Raw genomic sequence first — 19,453 nt, 5'->3', positions numbered from 1 at the left:
GAGACACTCAGAGGGCCCAAACAAACCTTGTACACACCAGGACCCAGAGACCCCACAGAGACTGAGACAGAACTGTGTTTGAGTGTTTCCTGTGGAGGTACGGGTCAGCAGTGCCTGCCACAGGGGCAGGGGCTCTGGGTGCAGCAGACCTGGGTATGGCATAAGCCCTTTTGGAGGAGGTCACCATTAACCTACCATAGAACCGCCAGAACTTACACAGGGAAATAGACTCTGGTTGGGCACAAACAGAACCTTGTGCACACCAGGACCCAGGAGGAAGGAGCAGTGACCCCACAAGAGGCTGACCCAGACTTGCCTGGGAGTGTCCAGGAGTCTCCGTCAGAGGTGTGGGTTGGCAGTGGCCTGATGCAGGGTGTAGCAATGGGTGAATGGGACCTTTTGAAGGAGGTCACCATTATCTTCATTACCTTCACTATAGCTTGGCCCCAGGTAAATAACAGGGAGGGAACACAGCCCCTGCCCCACCATCAATAGAAAATTGGATTAAAGATTTACTGAGCATGGCCCCGCCCATCAGAACAAGACCCAGTTTCCCCGTCAGTCTCTCCCATTAGGAAGCCTCCATAAGCCTCTTATCCTTCTCCATCAGAGGGCAGACAGACTGAAAACCACAATCACAGAAAACTAACCAATCTGATCACATGGACCACAGCCTTGATTAACTCAATGAAACTATGAGCCATGTCATATAGGGCCATCCAAGAAGGATGGGTCATTGTGGAGAGCTCTGACAAAACATGGTCCACTGGAGAAGGGAATGGCAAACCACTTCAGTGTTCTTGCTTGAGAACCCCATGAACAGTGTGAAAAGGCAAAAAGATAGGACACTGAAAGATGAATTCCCCAGGTCGGTAGGTGCCCAATATGCTACTGGAGATCAGTGGAGAAATAACTCCAGAAAGAATGAGAAGAGGGAGCCAAAGCAAAAACAACATCCAGTTGTGGATGTGACTGGTGATGGAAGTAAAGTCCGATACTGTAAAGAGCAATATTGCACAGGAACCTGGAATGTTAGGTCCATTGAATCAAGGCAAATTGAAAGTGGTCAAACAGCAGAGGGCAAGAGTGAACATCGACATTTTAGGAATCAGCGAACTAAAATGGACTAGAATGGGTGAATTTAACTTAGATGACCATTGTATCTACTATTGTGGGCAAGAATCCCTCAACAAAAGAGTCTGAAATGCAGTACTTGGATGCAATCTCAAAAACGACAGAATGATCTCTGTTTGTTTCCAAGGCAAACCATTCAATATCACAGTAATTCAAGTCTATGCCCTGACCAGTAATCCTGAAGAAGCTGAATTTGAATGGTTCTATGAAGACCTACAAGATCTTCTAGAACTAACACCCAAAAAAAGATGCCCATTTTATTATAGGGGACGAATGCAAAAGTAGGAAGTCAAGAAACACCTGGAGTAACAGGCAAATTTGGCTTTGGAGTACAGAATGAAGCAGGTCAAAGGCTAATATAGTTTTGCCAAGAGAATGCACTGGTCATAGCAAATACCTTCTTCCAACAACACAAGAGAAGACTCTACACATGGACATCACCAGACGGCCAACACTGAAATTGGATTGATTATATTCTTTGTGGCCAAAAATGGAGAAGCACTATACAGTCAGCAAAAACAAGACCAGGAGCTGGCTGTGGCTCAGATTATGGACTCCTTATTGCCAAATTCAGATTTAAATTGAAGAAAGTAGGGAAAATCACTAAACCATTTAGGTGTTTTGTTACAGGAGCCTTAACTGACTAGCATTAAAGGTGAGAAGTTGTTGTTCAGTGGCTCAGTCATGTCTGAATTTCTGTGACCCCATGGACTGCAGCATGCCAGGCTCCCCTGTCCAGTATCTCCTAGAGTTTGCTCAAACTCATGTCCATGGAGTCAGTGCTGCTATCCAACCATCTCATCCTCTGTCACCCCCTTTTCCTCCAGTGCTCAATCTTTCCCAGCGTCAGAGTCTTTTCCAATAAGTTGGTTCTTCACATCCGGTGGCCAAAGGATTAGAGCTTCAGCTACAGCATCAGTACTTCCAATGAATACCCAGGATTGATTTCCTTTAGAATTAACTGGCTTGATCGCCTTGCAGTCCAAGGCACTCTCAGGAGTCTTCTCCAACACCATAGTTTGAACAAATCAATTCTTTGTCACTCATCCTTCTTTATGGTCCAACTCTCATATCCATACATGACTACTGGAAAAGTAACGGCTTTCCTGTCCTTTATGACAGGTCTGACTTGATTTTCAGTATCCCCACTTATTGGAATTACGTAATAATAAAGTAAAGCAATGTCAAAGAATGCTCAAACTACCACACAATTGCACTCATCTCACACACTGATAAAGTAATACTCAAAATTCTCCAAGCCAGACTTCAGCAATATATGAACCGTGAACTTCCAGATATTCAAGCTGGTTTGAGGAAAGGCAGAGGAACCAGAGATCAAATCAACAACATCCACTGGATCATCAAAAAAACAAGAGAGTTCCAGAAAAACATCTACTTCTGCTTTATTGACTATGCCAAAGACTTTGACTGTGTGGATCACAACAAACTATGGAAAATTCTTCAAGAGATGGGAATACCAGACCGCCTGACCTGCCTCTTGAGAAACCTGTATGCAGGTCAGGAAGCAACAGTTAGAACTGGATGTGGAACAACAGACTGGTTCCAAATAGGAAAAGGAGTACATCAAGGCTGTATGTTGTCACCCTGCTTATTTAACTTATATTCAGACTACATCATGAGAAATGCTGGGCTGGATGAAGTACAAGCTGGAATCAAGATTGCCTGGAGAAATACCAATAACCTCAGATATGCAGATGACACCACCCTTATGGCAGAAAGTGAAAAAGAACTAAAGAGCCTCTTGATGAAAGTGAAAGAGGAGAGTGAAAATGTTGGCTTAAAGCTCAATATTCAGAAAACTAAGATCATGGCATCCGGTCCCATCACTTCATAGCAAATAGATGGGGAAACAGTGGGAACAGTGCTGACTTTATTTTTTGTGGGCTCCAAAACCACTGCAGATGGTGACTGCAGCCATGAAATTAAAAGACACTCCTTGAAAGGAAAATTATGACCAACCTAGACAGCATATTAAAAAGCAGAGACATTACTTTGTCAAGAAAGGTCCATCTAGTCAAGTCTATGGTTTTTCCAGTAGTCATGTATGGATGTGAGAGTTGGACTATAAAGAAAGCTGAGTGCCGAAGAATTGATGCTTTTGAACTGTGGTGTTGGAGAAGACTCTTGAGAGTCCCTTGGACTGCAAGGAGATCCAACCAGTCCATCCTAAAGGAGATCAGTCCTGGGTGTTCATTGGAAGGACTGATGTTGAAGCTGAAACTCCAATACTTTCGCCACCTGATGTGAAGAGCTGACTCATTGGAAAAGACTCTGATGCTGCGAAAGATTGAGGGCAGGAGGAGAAGGGGAAAACAGAGGATGAGATGGTTGGATGGCATCACCAACTCAATGGACATGAGTTTGGGTGAACTCCAGGAGTTGGTGATGCACAGCGAGGCCTGGTGTACTGGGGTTCATGGGGTTGCGAAGAGTTGGACACGACTGAGTGACTGAACTGAACTGAACTGAATGATAGAACCTTTGCTTGTTCATTTGATTTAGAGTATTTCTTACTTGGGAACCAATGGATCTCTGCTCAGTCATGTTTCACTGCGTTCATTCATCACCTGTCCTTAATGAAAAAGAAATTTAAGTTAAGTGAGTGGTGAGATGGATTAAATTATTCTCTAGAGTTTTGGAGGGTGTTTCATGCTCCCTGGATGGTATATAAATGCCTGAACATTTGTATACAAATTGAGCAAACATGCAAATCAGTAATCTGAGACTAAAGAGATACAGAAATGATCTTGGAAATTGCATTTAAGAAAAAAAATGACAGTATCAAGTTGATAGACACAAAAGAACTTTGATGAAAGCAGCTGTTAAATTGTTAATTTAACATAAAGATGGAGCTGATGATTCAAAAATGATCAACTAGGCTGAAGATATTCTGTACTCTGAATAGCATAGACTGAGCAGCTTTCAGCCTTACCCTCTGCTGTAATTGGGGGTTTCATTCTATCTGCATTAGCAGAACTGTTAATAAATCACACAAGCAAGAAATGAGGAATTGAAAATCTCCAGGTGTTTGATGATGCCCCAAATATCCTCCCCACATGTTCCATAGGAGCCATGTGAGTTCATAAAATGACTTGATGATCACTCACTCAGGATACAGTCTTGTTTACTTGCACAGGATCAATTAAAACATAGGTTACGATCATTATAACCATTCCTCTAGCCTAACCCTCAGGAGTTTCTTAAATCCTTTGCATATGTTAGATATCTGGTCATTACTTCTCTGACCCTTCTGTTTTATTATAAAACTTACATACACACACATACACACCCATAATTTTGCCACAGAGATGGAGATTTGAGCTGTTAGTAGAATGGTTAAGGACCTAGTTAAGAGAGATGTGCTTGTGTGAGCTCCACATTTCCTGGAGAAGCTATTATTTAAAAGGCTTTGCTTAGTGTCATTACTGAGAAAGGATGAGGTGAAGACATGATTAGAATATAGACTCAAGCCTTGGCACCTGGCAGTAGCTGAGTAATTGGGCATCAGAAGTGAAATGGCTTGTCAGAGCCAATCTTATATAGCAAGTATAGTCTTCTATGAGATAATCTGCTAGACAGAGGGCCTGGGGACACTTAAGACCTAGGTCTTGAGCTCTTGGGGAACTTTGCCCTGATGTCTGATGTGTCTCAGTATCAGAGGAACAGAACATTGAAAGAACAGAGGTGAGTCAGTCCTCATACACAGGAGGCCTGACCGTGGGGAGGATGCCCTTTGTTCTTATCCAACATCATGTTGATGGTAAACCTTCCTTTTCTTATTCCAATCTACTTCTAAATAGAGGCAATGTAACTCTGTATTATAATTGTATTTTCCAATGGGTTTTATTGACTACTCTGCAAATGACCAGGAAATGAAAAAACTCTTGATACGTCTCAAAAAATGTGAAGATACATAAGCCAGTCTTCTTGACAAGATGATCTGTACACAATGCTTTCTACCCAAGAAGGAACATCATGTGGGCATTAGCATAGGGCTCTTTCTGCCTTTGAACAGAGAAGGCAACTGCCAAATGCTTTGCTCTGAGAAAAGATCAGTCCCACCTGTATATAGATATTCCCACCAAGATGTCGATTTCAGTGTAGATTTTTTTCCTTTTAAAATAATCCTAAGTGTTACAATAGATGCAGGAAGGAAGGAGGTTGTCCCCCAAGGACCCTCTACATTAACCAGAGATAAGAGGGGGAGTCCTCGCATCATTGCAGGGCATAGTTTGGGGGCAGAGCACATATACACACCTCTGTACACATTTCCAAACGTACCTGACTCAGCGAGCCCCTTCTCCTGGTGTTGTGACGTTTATGCAACAACAGATGAAAGGCACACATATTTTAACCCTAAAAACATCTTTCCAGGTAGTTTTGTAAAGAAGTAAAGAAGAGTATAAAGAAGTCTTCTGGGATCCAGGATTCAGGGGCAAACTGCTAGTTTTATCTTCTTAAACCTCAGTACTCTCAGCTTCTCATTTTATAATGAGGACAATAATCAGCCTGTGTTATGAAATGATTGTGATGATTAGATAATGTATTTAAAGTTGCTAAGTAAGTATCCTCCCCTGCAAAAAAAAAAAAAAGAAAAGAAAAAAATCTAGCTGTTACTATCTATCTGTCCATCTATATGTCTGTCTTCCTGTTGGACTATCTATCTATATCTGTCAACCTATTTGAGGGAAAGATATAAAATCCCCTTAAAAGTTGCAAGAATAAGATCATGGTAACTAAGCGGAGAAAAGCTTGGATTTCTGTTACAAAGCATTTTTTACTTAATGTGAACATGTGCTTTTGAACTAGTCAAATGTGTATGAATAGTATTCCCAGCATTTAGTAGAAAAATCGGGTTAGAGCAATAGCTGTGATGGTTCTGTTTATTTTTAGCTACACAAATCATCTCAGAGGACTACATCCAATTTTGGTGTTGACTTATTAATATATATTTGGCAGAGATATACAGGAGCATGCTCAAAGAAGAACAACCAGGATAATTAAATTTTAAATCAAGATATGAAGAAATGGGTGGTGAGGATAAGGGCATAAAAATATTCAGATGCATAATATAATTATCTTCAAGAATTTGTTAGCCTGACAAGGGAGAATGGTTAGACATACTGTAAATGGTTTCATGTCATAAATGATCTGCTGGAAGATAAAAGAGCAGAAATGATCTCAAAATGGAGAGAGCATTTCTAATAGTTGGAATATTCACATAATACAAGATGCCTTGAAAGATGTGAAAATCGCTGTCATTCTATTCAACAAAAACTTGTCAGATGCATTGTATTTCTCATGGCACCCATTCAGCCACAGTAAGGATTCAAGAAATCTATGTTCCTGTCCTTGGGAGGTTTATAGTCTTGTAGCCAAAATGAGAACTGTATAATTATATGATTCGGCAGAACACGTTACATGATGTGAGCAAGGTAGGAAGACAGTGTTGAAGGAGAATGTTTCTATTGTATTCATTAAAATGGTAGGTCTCTCTCCCTATTCCCCAGAAGAAAAGTCTCTGAAGTTTAGATGATTTAAAATGTTTTATTTGGTATAGAAATAGGCAAATGCTGAAGTCAGATGTAAGAATAAGACATAACAATAAGAATAGAAGATAAGTATTTTTTTATTCTACATTGTTCATTATGTATTCTCAAAGAATGCCTTTTAAAGGATGTAATTAGGAGTAATGAGGTGCAAAATTTCATGTACAAAAATGATCTTGTTCAGGGCATTTCAGGCAGTGCAACTGAAAAAAAAAAAAAGACTTTTAACTCTCGATTAACTCGGTATCAATATTACATACCCTTGACTCCTCTTTATATTCAATTCCAGTGGAGTTTTAAGAAAATCAGGAATTTAAATAATTCTGCTATCCCTTTGATTACAATTATTTGATTGTTTTGTTTTGTTTTTTTAGTATAAGAATATTGTAGTGAGTTGCCATTTCCTTCTCCAGGGGAATCTTCCCAACTCAGGGATCGAACCCACAGCTCCTGCATCAAGCAGTGGCCAAATCTTATCAAAATCTCAAATAATCACGACTTTGAATAATCCAACACCTCTTGTTTGATACTTACTGATCAGTCACCTTCTTAGCCACATTTATCAAGTTCAAGAGCTTGGACAGAGTAAGTGCTCATCACAGAAACCCTTTCTTCCTCACTGCCATCATGGAGGGAGTTTCCCCAAGTGCTGCAGAGCCCTGAGAGTGGGCCAGCTCTCAGACACGGATAGTTCCAGCACTGTGTTTGCAAGATACGCTTCGCAATTTTAACCTTGCACCTTCTGCCAATGAAAAACTCAATATCCCCAAACTTAAATCAGTATGCATTCATTTTAAGCATTACAAGGAAAAAGGTGGCAGAGTAACACAGCATTATAAACCTAGGAAAGGGGGAAATATTGGAATTATCTTATTAAGTTTGGTCTCTATCGTGACACAAATCCAATAAAAATCCAGGTGATCCTTACTTTGACGTTCATTTCAAAAAACACTTTACTGAATGTTTTCAATGTGCCAGGACTTGCCAGGCAATAGAAAAACTCCCACAAATGCTTCCAGACTGTGGGAGAAACAGATGAGTACCTGGATGGCCCCTCCATAGGATGGTATCGGGGATTGTATAGGGTGGTGTGGCTCCTCTCTGATGGGTCTCTAAATTCCTTGGGACATGCAAGGCAAAGCTTCCCAAAGGAGGTCACACTTATACTAGCTTGCATTGGGGGAGGAGGAGAGTTAGCAAGATTTAAGAATAAAAAATACATTATAAGGAGGAAGGACAAGTCCAGCAACTCTGTTATTCCACTTTGTTGCTGTTCAATCGCTAAGCCACATGCTAAGTCAATTGCTACTCTTTGTCACTCCATAGACTGCAGCATACCAGGCTTCCCTGTCCTACATTGTCTCCTGGAGTTTGCTCAGATTCATGTCCACTGAGTCAGTAGTACTACTGAACCTCAGCCACCCCCTTCTCCTCCTGCCCTCAATCTTTCCCAGCATCACGGTTTTTTCCAATGACTCGGCTCTTTCCATCAGGTGGCCAAAGTATTGGAGCTATATTCTGTATATATGGGGGTCTATTCAATCATAGGCTATAGCAATTTATGACTCAGAATGTACCTCTGCAAAAGCCACTGCGTACTCAGAGCTAAGCCCCATCTGTGTCTGGTAGAATGCCCAGTTACGTGTTGTAACAAGGCGGGAGGGTCCTTCATTACTCAGGTGCAGCCTGATAGTCATTTCACGCTTTTGTTCAGGGAAGAACACATGGAACAACTGAGACGTAAGAAATGCATTTTATACTTAGAATGCTCCTTTATGACCAGAGTAGAATATGTGCGGAAATGCTGAGAAGAGATGAGGAAGCCAAGAAGAAATGAAGTCGTGAAAGTGTTGTGGACTAAGGATTCGAACTTCATTCCAAAAGCTGTGGTGCACTCAGGAGGGAGGCATTAGATGAATAACATTACATTGCTGATAAAAATACATTTGCCTTAACTTATAAGCTAAGGCAAAACCATGGAGACAGTAAAAAGACCAGTGGCTGCTGTTTGTTTTTGTGGAGGGGGAATGGATGAATAAGTAGAGCACAGAGGATTCTTAGGTCATTGGAAATACTCTCTCTCATCTGGAAAAGGTCAGTTTTCATTCCAATCCCAAAGAAAGGCAATGCCAAAGAATGCTCAAGCTACCAAACAATTGCACTCATCTCACATTCTAGTAAAGTAATGCTCAAAATTCTCCAAGTCAGGCTTCAAGTACGTGAACCGTGAACTTACAGATGTTCAAGCTGGATTTAGAAAAGGCAGAGGAACCAGAGATCAAATTGACAATATCCACTGGATCATCAAAAAAGCAAGAGAGTTCCAGGAAAACATCTACTTCTGCTTTATTGACTATGCCAAAGCCTTTGTGTGGATCACAACAAACTATGGAAAATTCCGAAAGACATGGGAATACCAGGCTACCTGACCTGCTTCCTGAGAAATCTGTATGTAGGTCAAAAAACAATAGTTAGAACTGGACATGGAACAACAGACTGGTTCCAAATCAGGAAAGGAGTACGTCAAGGCTGTATATTGTCACCCTGCTTATTTAACTTATATGCAGACTACATCATGAGAAACACTGGGCTGGATGAAGCACAAGCTGGAATCAAGATTGCCGGGAGAAATGTCAATAACCTCAGATATGCATATGACACCACCCTTATGGCAGAAAGTGAAGAGGAACTAAAGAGCCTCTTGATGAAAGTGAAAGAGGAGAGTGAAAAAGTTGGCTTAAAGCTCAGCATTCAGAAAACTAAGATCATGGCTTCTGGTCCCATCACTTCATGGCAAATACATGGGGAAATAGTGGAAACAGTGACAGACTTTATTTTTTTGGGCTCCAAAATCACTGCAAATGGTGATTGCAGCCATGAAATTAAAAGACACTTGCTCCTTAGAAGAAAAGTTATGGCCAAACTAGACAGCATATTAAAAAGCAGAGACATTACTTTGCCAACAAAGGTCCATCGAGTCAAAGCTATGGTTTTCCCTGTAGTCATGTGTGGATGTGAGAGCTGGACCATAAAGAATGCTGAGTGCGAAGAATTGATGTTTTTGAACTGTGGTGTTAGACAAGACTCCTGAGAGTCCCTTGGACTGCAAGGAGATCCAACCAGTCCATCCTAAAGGAAATTAGTCCTGAATATTCATTGGAAGGACTTATGTTGAAGCTGAAGCTTCAATATTTTGTCCAACTGATGAAAAGAACTGACTCATTGGAAAAGACCCTGATGGTGGGAAAGATTGAAGGCAGGAGGAGAAGGGGATGACAGAGGATTAGATGGCTGGATGGCATCACAACTCAATGGACATGAGTTTGAGTAAACTCTCGGTGTTGGCAATGGACAGGGAGGCCTGGTATGCTTCAGTTCATGGGGTTCCGAAGAGTCAGACATGACTGAGCTACTGAACTAAACTGAACTGATACCATAATGGTGGATACATGTCATTAATCATTTGTTCAAACTCATAGAATGACTCTAAGAGTGAGCCCTAAGGTAAACTATAGACTGAGTGATAATGAAGTGCCAGTATAGGTTCCAGTACAGCTATGTTTTTTCCAGTAGTCATGTACGGATGTGAGAGTTGGACCATAAAGAAGGCTGAGAGCCAAAGAATTGATGCTTTCAAATTGCAGTGCTGGAGAAGACTTGTGAGAGTTCCTTGGACTGCAAGATCAAACCAATCAAGCCTAAAAGAAATCAACCCTGAATATTCCTGGGAAGGACTAATGCTGAAGCTGAAACTCCAGTAGTTTGGTCACCTGATGTGAAGAGCCAACTCATTGGAAAAGACCCTGATGCTGGGAAAGATTGAAGGCAGGAAGAGAAGGTGGGCAGCAGAGGATGAGATGTTGGATGGCATCACTGACTCAGTGGACATGAGTTTGAGCAAACTCCTGGAGATAATGAAGGACACTGAAGCCTGAAAAGCTCACCTGCCATGAGCGTCAGCTTTTCAGGCACTGAAGCAATTGTGGCACACACAGGTTTATAATAAAATATGTCTACGCTGAAAAAGAAGGAAGTGGACAACCAACTTGTCTGTGCTCACCACTGGCTGAGCTGTGCCTGGCCTGCCATAGGCTGAGGCTCTAGAGAGTGGAGGATGAGTGTGAAATCATAGTGACCTCAGATCCCAGGGAACTAGACTCACACGAGGTGTAGGTCCATACAGACAGGAGCCACATACCCAGGCTGGAGGGGCATGGAACCCACTGGTGTCTGAGACGGGCAGAGACCTGGAGCGGGCACCTTTTCAATGTCTTGTTCTCTTCTCTCATTTCCAAGTTCAGCAACATGAACTTGACTTCCAGATCTGGGCTCAAACAAAGTCTGCTGTACTCTGACCGTGGCATTTTGCAAATTATTTAACCTCTCTGAAGTTCAGTCAGTCCCCTGACTGGGGAGACAGAGAGGAGAAAATTCTTTTTCAAAGTGTTGATGCAAAGTAAGATAGAGAATATAAAGATCTTAGTGCACTTAGCGCAGCGTCTGGACTATTTCAGGGGATCCATAAATTTTAGTTTCTATTTCTCTACCCCTCCCTCTTTCATGAGAACTGGGAACAGAAAAAGTGCAGGTTTTAGCATTAGAATCTATGCTTTTATGAGGGGTTTTTTTTGGTCTATTCTCAGAGAGAGAGATTAAATCTAAAGTATAGTTCTCCTATACTATGCATTCCTAGAAAATAAAACAGGAAAAAAAGCACAATTTTCTCTTCACAGATAACCAAGGGGGAAATACCCAGCTAGCTCTCATCTCTAGGAAGACAATAGGTAGATCCATGATTGCCTGGAGTAGTCTGGGCTGCAGTGGGGTCCTTTCTGATAACCCACTGTCCCCTTATAAGCCATCATTTGTCTTCAGAATGCTGCATCGTGTGGAAAAATGACTACATTTCTGGGATTTCAAAGAAAAATTCAACAGACACACTCCTGGGTATATGGCAGCATTTTAAAGGAAAACCACACTTGCTTAAGTTAAGGCACTGTTTAAAAAGTATTAATCGATTTACATTAATTTGTGTATTTCATGTACTTACCGAAATTTTGGTCCTGTCGCCTGATATCATCTCCTTGGTTGTTCCTTTTAACTGTATAAACTCTTCAGTTTTAATATTCATTTCCTATTTTGTATGAATTTAATATTACAAACCCTACTAAAGGGTGAACATACAAACACATGTATCATTTACATTTATGATTGAATTTTGGGGAATAACATGCATTATTTTTATTCCCTGGATATCTGGAAGAAGAAAGAGTGGAGTGACCTATTTTGTGAATATACACAATGTTTTATTCCTTACTGTAAACAATGTTAAAAATAAGTGCCTATTTTTTTAAAATATTGTTTGTTCAATGAAAAAAGTGCAATAAGATGAAAGGCCAAATATCTACAGAAACCAATAGTATATGAAGACAAAGCATGTTAAGTATACAAAGACTATAGACCTCATACAGGTGCCAAATTCTTCTTAGAAATAGTGCACTGCATACACCTCTCAAGACCCCAAGTATCACTACTTTCTCAACATCCACTTCTATTATTTCTACTAGAAAACATCAGAGCTGTCTCAGTAAGAACTCTGGGTAAAGCTAAAGGTATTTCCCACTATACACTCTGCTTTTCATCTCATATAGATTTCCAGGAACACAAAAATGTTCATGTGAACTCTGTGAATTTCAAGTGCTGTGGTTGGTAGCTATTGTGAAAGTGTTGCTCAGAGGTATCTGACCCTTTGCAACCTCATAGACTATACCCTGTCAGCCTCCTCTGTCCATGAGGATTCTTTAAGCAAGAATACCGGAGCAGATTGCCATTTCCTTCTCCAGGGGATCTTCCTGATCCAGGGATTGAACTTGCATCTCTTACATCTCCTGCATTGGCAGGCAGGTTCTTTACCACTAGAGCCATCTGGGAAGCCCAATACGGACACTAGTAGGCATAAAACGAGAGATTAGAAAATTGAGGAAGATGCTCTGGGACTCAATAGACCAAGTTACGAAAGTTAACCTAGACACGAGGCTTTCTAAAAGGTAAAATCACTGCCTCATGGAGGATGAATATGATAAAATAGAATAAATTTCATTGCTGCTGTTCAGTTGCTCAGTCATGTCTGAATCTTTGCAACTCCATGGACTGCAGCATGCCAGGCTTCCCTGTCCTTCACTATCTCCCTGAGTTTACTCAAACTTATATCCACTGAGTCAGTGATGCCGTCCAACCATCTCATCTTCTCTCATCTCCTTCTCCCCCTGTCCTCAATCTTCCTCAGCCTCAGGGTCTTTTCCAATGAGTTGGATCTTCGCATCAGGTGGCCAAAGTGTTGGCACTTCAGTTTCAGCTTCAGTCCTTCCAATGAATATTCAGGGTTGATTTCCTTTAGGGTGGACTGGTTGGATCTCCTTGCAGTCCAAGGGATTCTCAAGAGTTTTCTCCAAAACCACAGTTAGAAAGTATCAATTCTTCAGCTCTTAACCTTCTTTTTGGTCTAACTCCTACATCCATACATGGCTACTGGAAAAACCATAGCTTGGACTATATCGACTTTTGTTGGCAAACTGATGTCTCTGCTTTTTAATACGCTGTCTATGTTGGTCATAGATTTTCTTCCAAGGAGAAAGCATTAATTTCATGGCTGAAGTCACAGTCCACAGTGATTTTGGAGCCCAAGAAAATAAAGTCTGTCACTGTTTCCACTTTTTCCCTATCCATTTACTAAGAAGTGATGGGACCAGAGGCCATGATCTTCGTTTTTTGAATGTTGAGTTTTAAGCCAGCTTTTTCATTCTCCTCTTTCACCTTCATCAAGAGGCTCTTTAAATTTTAAAACAAGTTAAATTAATTAAAATTAAATTGAATCCCCAGTGGCTGTCTCCAGGTCCCAGAATTCCAAGGAGGAGAAGTTCCTGTTCCAGCCACAGGGTGGCGCATGGGGTTTGCATGCGGGCCCCAGAGGTCCCAGCAACAGGGTTGGCCCATGAAGCTGGCTGTTGACTGGAAATTCAAGAAAGGCCTCAGCAAATTTCAGAGAGTGAGTAAACCAAACAGGGAAACAGGAACCCCACTGCTCTGCAAAGCAGCGCTGAGATTTAGAAGACCTAAGCACTTTACATTGGGGGTTTCAGATGCTTAGGGAGGAATCGTTTCAAGGGAAAGTTAGGGAGGGCGCTGGTGGCCAGGAAGTGAGCCGGTCTCAGATTTGTGCTGTGTTTCAAGAGACAAAGCTGAAACCAACTAGTTCTAACTTTACTGTTAAAATAATCATAATAGTGAGCAAATCTGTTTTTTTTTAATTCTTTAAAACTTCATGGAAGAAGAGATTGAATCTTGATTACATGCCATATTTTCCCCAAGGATTACATAGTAATCAGTGCACAACAGAAGTCTGATTAGTATTTGTGCTTGAATGAAAATAGCACTTGAAACACTAATGAAAAAGAAATAATGGAAAATGTATAATTTTAGTTGCCTTGGGCTGACCTAAGATGTAATTAAAAAAAAAAGTCTAAATTTTGACCTAAGGTAGACCTGGGTTCAAATCCATACTTGGTCACATATTTTGGCTTTGGACCAGCTACCTGGCGACTCTGACCTGGTGACTCTGGCGACTCAGTGTTTACTTAGCTTTAGAATGAGGGCTAGGGACTTCCCAGGTAGTCCAGTGGTTAAGACTTCACCTTCCAAGGCAGGGAGTGTGGGTTCAACCTGGGACTAAGATCCCACATGCCTTATGGCCAAAAAACCAAAACATAAAACAGAAACAATATTACAGCACATTCAATAAAGATTTTTAAAATAGTCCATATCAAAATAAAACCTTAAAAAAGAAAGAATGATTGGAGGATGTAATAATGCTTCTAACTCAAGGTTGATGCAAAGATTAAAGAAAAGAAGAAGTAACACACTTAGCAGAGAGTAAGTGCTCAAGACTCGTTGTGCTTAGTCGCTCGGTGGTGTCCCAGTCTTTCCCATCCCGTGGACTGTAGCCCACCAGGCTCCTCTGTCCATGGGGATTCTCCAGGCAAGAATACTGGAGTGGATTGCCATGCCCTCCTCCAGGGGGTCTTCCCAACCCAGGGATCAAACCTAGGTCTCCCGCTTTGCAGGCAGATTCTTTACCATCTGAGCCACTAGGGAAGTCCCAAGACTCATTAGCTACCTCTTTTGCAAAATTCTATCTGATAAATGCATTCAGTGGTGCCGAACAACCAATTTTGACTTTGAGGACAGAGCCATGCAAAATTGCTCTGTGACCTGAAAATAAATTTCCAGATGGTGGGAGCTGCTGTAGCATATGCTTGGGTCATCTGGCATGTTCCCATCATGCCCCTGACACATGAGTGCCTCTTCCCTGTGCCTCTGACAAGCCCTGGAAGTTGGATTCACACGTGTTTCAGAGTAAGTGTTCCCTGAGCACGATGGAGTTGGGACAGTATGAAAAATCATGGTGTCCCAGCAATTTGCAAAGAGTTAACCTGACCCTATCTCACACAAAGCCTCCTTTTACCTCAAGCCAGAGTGAGATGATCAGACCTGTCAAAAGTGTAAATGTTGAGAGTCTGATATGAATAAAATATAACTTTGATGGCTTCCATCTCATACAATACTACCTTCAAGAATTTAGAGGCTCCTGCATAATGTATCATCTTTCAAGTATAAGTGATCACTAATAATATGGCTTTGTTATTTATTAACATTTATGTCCACCACAGTTCTCTCATGTAAATAATATAACAGATTGTCCAACTACATATTTAATAGTTTGGGTATTTATTACTAATAACTGCACATATATAACTTGATGCTCAGTGAGGAATGAAGATGAATGAATAATCAGCCCAGGGAATGTCTTATGGATGGAACGTGCATTTGGTATTTCAGGCGAGATGTCCAGGCAAGATCAAGGCTGGATTTTGTTTTTCCAGAACAGAACTAAAAGACAAAGCATGGCTTATTTAAGAGTCATAACCGGCTCTGAAATACACAGGGACACTATTAAGACAAAATGTGGACTTCTGTTCATCAGTGCCAGGCAGCGGTCATTCATTCATTCATTCATTCAGGAAATGCTTATTTGTTATGAGTGAGGCACTAAGAATATAATAATAGCCAAAACATTTATAGTCACCAGGAAATGCTGAACAAAATACTCACACAACTGCAATGAGGGTACTGAAGAGGGTGTTCAGCGGGACGATGGGAGATCTTTTTAAGGAAGTGACAAGTGGGCTGAGATTTGAAGGATGGCTGGAGATTAACTCATCAAAGGAATGTTCCAGGCCTGGGGCTGAACACAGTGTTCTTCATTTTTATGAGGGGGATGCAGACAGACTTGCTCAAGCTTTATATCCATCACTTATCAGCGCTGCTAGATTTTCTAATGTACGTGGCCTCTTCCACATCTGTAGAACAAGGAACACGGTTTCAGTCTTAAAGGACATGAGTCGGCTTTATAGAAAATAGGGCATGTATTTTTGCCAAATATAGTGCCTGGCACATAGTAGGTCATCAGTGGTTTCTTAATTCTTTTTCTTCCTAACTTCTACTTACCTACTCCTCACCCCCACTCCCTACCATCCTCCTCCACACCAGCTTCTCCCATACATTTTCTAAGGGAGAGGATATAGATTTTTCTCCTAGCTCTGTTTTACTGGGGTTTCAGATTAACCTGAGAAAAGACTTGGTAAAAAACAAAATTTCTTGAGATAAAGGAGAGAATTCACTGGTGTGAATGACAATGCCTTTTGGAAGTTCACTTCCGCAGGTGTGAATACACACTTTGTGTGATTGGTGATGGGGTCTGACGGCTGTACTTCATTTTAGAGCAGGGGAGATCCATGCCAAGCCAGAGGGAATTTTCTCATCAGCTGTCTTCTCCAGGCCATCCATCACCTAAGTGGCTCTCACAGGTTTCCAAGGGGCTGGCAGAGGCGTCTAAACAGCGCCAGCCTCCGATCAGGGATACTGGGCGCCTGGTCCCTCCATCCGCCTTTTTGGTTCAGCACTAGGTCTTCCCAGGTAGGGCTAGAGGTAAAGAACCTGCCTGCCAATGCAGGAGGCATAATAGACTCAGATTCAACCCCTGGGTCAGGAAGATCCCCTGGAGGAGGACATGGCAACCCACTCTAGTGTTCTTGCCTGGAGAATCCCATGGGCAGAGGAGCTTGATGGCCTACAGTCTATGGGATTGCAAAAAGTCAGACAAAACTGAAGTGACTTGGCATGCACACACTAGGTCTGCTTGCTGGCTGGAGTAAGATCATTCTCAGTGATAGCATCTCAGTGATTCAGCATGATCAGATCTGCACATACCCATATCTCAGTGGTAGACAGCAGGGTCACTTCCTGAAGCCCCCCTCCCAGGCTCTGAGAGTGACAGCTGAGGTTTCTCCCCATTGGGCCCCTCCCCACCTCTCCCCAGACAGCCCCCAGCCCGCTCAGCCATGCCAGGTGGACACCATTAAGCCTTCTGGTGAAGAGCCCAGCAGCACCCAAGCTGAGAAGAGAGGCTTGGAGGATGCTTTGGCGATGAACCAGGTCCTCCACACATTCAAGAGAACCCAGAAACTCCCAAAAGAACCAAGAATAAGTCTCTGAAAAGACAAAACACAGAGCAGAGTGAGCCTGGGTTCTTCTGCCTTTGGTTTGATGGAGAAGGACATCTGCTGGCAGGAAGACAAGTTCTGCAGGAAAGAGCTCCCTTCTTGGTTTCGAATGCAGCAAACCGCAGCTTGTTGCCCAGCTGGAAGGCCAGCCTTTGACCTGAAAGGAGAGCCAGAGGGCGCTTTGGATGGTGCAGTGTTCAGGCTGGTCTCCAACCTGATGTAGGAAATTACATAAGTAATATATATAAATATATATGGGAAATTATAAAGAAAATATGTGCGTGCGTGTGTGCTAAGTCACTTCAGTTGTGTCCAACTCTTTGTGACCGTATGGACTGTAACCCACCAGGCTCCTCTGTCCATGGGATTGTCCAGGTAAGAATACTGGGGTGGGTTGCCATGCCCTCCTCCAGGGGATCTTCCCAACCCAGGGACTGAACCCGTGTCTCTTCTGACTCCTGCATTGGCAGGTGATTTTTAGCAGTGGTGCCACCTGGGAAGTCCATCGACTGTAACCAGCTTTGAAAATACTAATAAAAGCAAAGAATGGTATGACTGTGACTTGTCCCAGGAGCTGTCCGAGGTTGATTTCCAGATTTCATCCTCATGACAGTCCACCCAGGTCACTGATACTGTTATCCCCAAATTGTGGCTGAAGAAACTGAGACAGAGAAATTGGGTCATTTGCTGAAGGTCGCCAAGCAAGCACACGGGGGAGGTGGGAATGAAACCCAGACTTGAACCCTGCTCTCCCCTGACCCCTGCCCTCATCCTAGGCCTGTGATGTGCAAGCAGAAGGGACAGTTGGGGGTCTGGGGACCCAGGGAGCCTGTGGAACACAGAAGCAAAGTCGAAGACGGGGTTCTGAATCAGACAAGGGGATTAAAGAGCTTTCAAAATAAAATCTATAAACAGCCCTCCTATAATTAGGTTTAAAAATAATTCCTGTTTCAACCCAGGTTTGTTTAAGTGCCAATAGCTGCGAGAGGGCGGGGCCCCAGGTCCTCACGCTGTCCTCTGTGCCCCATCAAGAGGAAGCGAGGAGGGAGACCTCGGGCTCTGTCCAGCGCTGTCCTTCTGGCCAGAGTGCTCTCTCCCCGGCAGTCCCAGGCGGCTCCGTCTTACTCTGTGCTCACGTTGCCCCGCCTGCTGGTGCGTCTTCACATGGGCCCCCCACCCACATCGTACCCCTGGAACAGCAGCGGGAAGGCAAAGCTTGTCCGCTGCTCTCCCCAGCTGCGGGAGCCGGGAGCACCAGGCTGGAGCCGCGGCTTCGGGAAGGCAGGCAGCTGCGGAAACCGCAGGCAGCTGGCGCCGCGGCTCAGCCCCGCCTCATGAGGACTCGCCGTTCTTTCTGATCCGCAGCGGTCCAGGAGGAGAAGGACCCGGAGAAGAGAGGGCAGAAGCAACGCCTCCCCAGATCCCCGGCCCTCCTCAGCCCAGCCCGGTCTAAGGAAGCCCTCCGTGGGGGCTTCAGAGATGCCCCGGTTCAATGACTTCAGAGCCCAGTCACTGTGAAGCGATGGACCGGCACTGCTGTTTTAGCAGGCCAAGGTCATGGCCTTAGTTATAGGTGCTCTTTGGAAATTCAGCAAAAACCATCGTTACCAGGCTGCTCCCAGGGAACAGACAATTCCCACGGACAGCTAACAGAGAAGCAGTTTTCTTATAGGATTTTCTGCACAAAAGTATAAAATGATTATCCTTCATCCTAAACCAGCTCCCCACCTGCATCTTTGCCGGGTCATGAGAACAGCCTTCTGCTTTGGGACTTCTTATTTTTATATATTACTAATTACACTGTCAGCACATCCCCAAATGAACAGCACCTGGGAGCATCCAGAGATTTACAACTAGCTTCCATTTAGCTTTCAAGAACGGAGATTCTTAACCACTGAAGGCTGAGCTTAATCTTCTTCTGAAGTTTACACCATGAAAAAATACAAGAATACATCCACAGTGTTGCTATCAGCAATATTTACCTTGCTAAACCCTAATTTCAAGAGAAAATAACAGTACTAGGAAAAAAATCAATAAACTAACCCAGGTAGACTTTATTTTTGCAGAATTGCAGAAAGAAACATAAAATGCAAGTTCTCAAAATCGTGTCTAACTGCAACAGTGATGGTG

At 42.7% G+C, this 19,453-nt stretch overlaps 1 long non-coding RNA gene across 1 annotated transcript; it reads right to left on the bottom strand.

Moving 5' to 3' along the window:
* Nucleotides 1-15,465: 15,465 nt before the first annotated feature.
* Nucleotides 15,466-17,717, bottom strand: LOC132346628 (uncharacterized). The gene is made up of 2 exons (XR_009496539.1): nt 15,873-17,717; nt 15,466-15,650 (listed from the first exon to the last, which is right to left on the bottom strand). It is a non-coding gene; the product is annotated as an uncharacterized lncRNA (long non-coding RNA).
* Between the last annotated feature and the right edge of the window lie 1,736 nt (nt 17,718-19,453).

The sequence above is a fragment of the Bos taurus genome, chromosome 11 (assembly GCF_002263795.3).
Source record: "Bos taurus isolate L1 Dominette 01449 registration number 42190680 breed Hereford chromosome 11, ARS-UCD2.0, whole genome shotgun sequence".
Lineage (NCBI taxonomy): Eukaryota > Metazoa > Chordata > Mammalia > Artiodactyla > Bovidae > Bos > Bos taurus.
The sequence above is the reverse complement of the archived record's forward strand: the minus strand, read 5'-3'. Positions and strand labels throughout refer to the sequence as shown.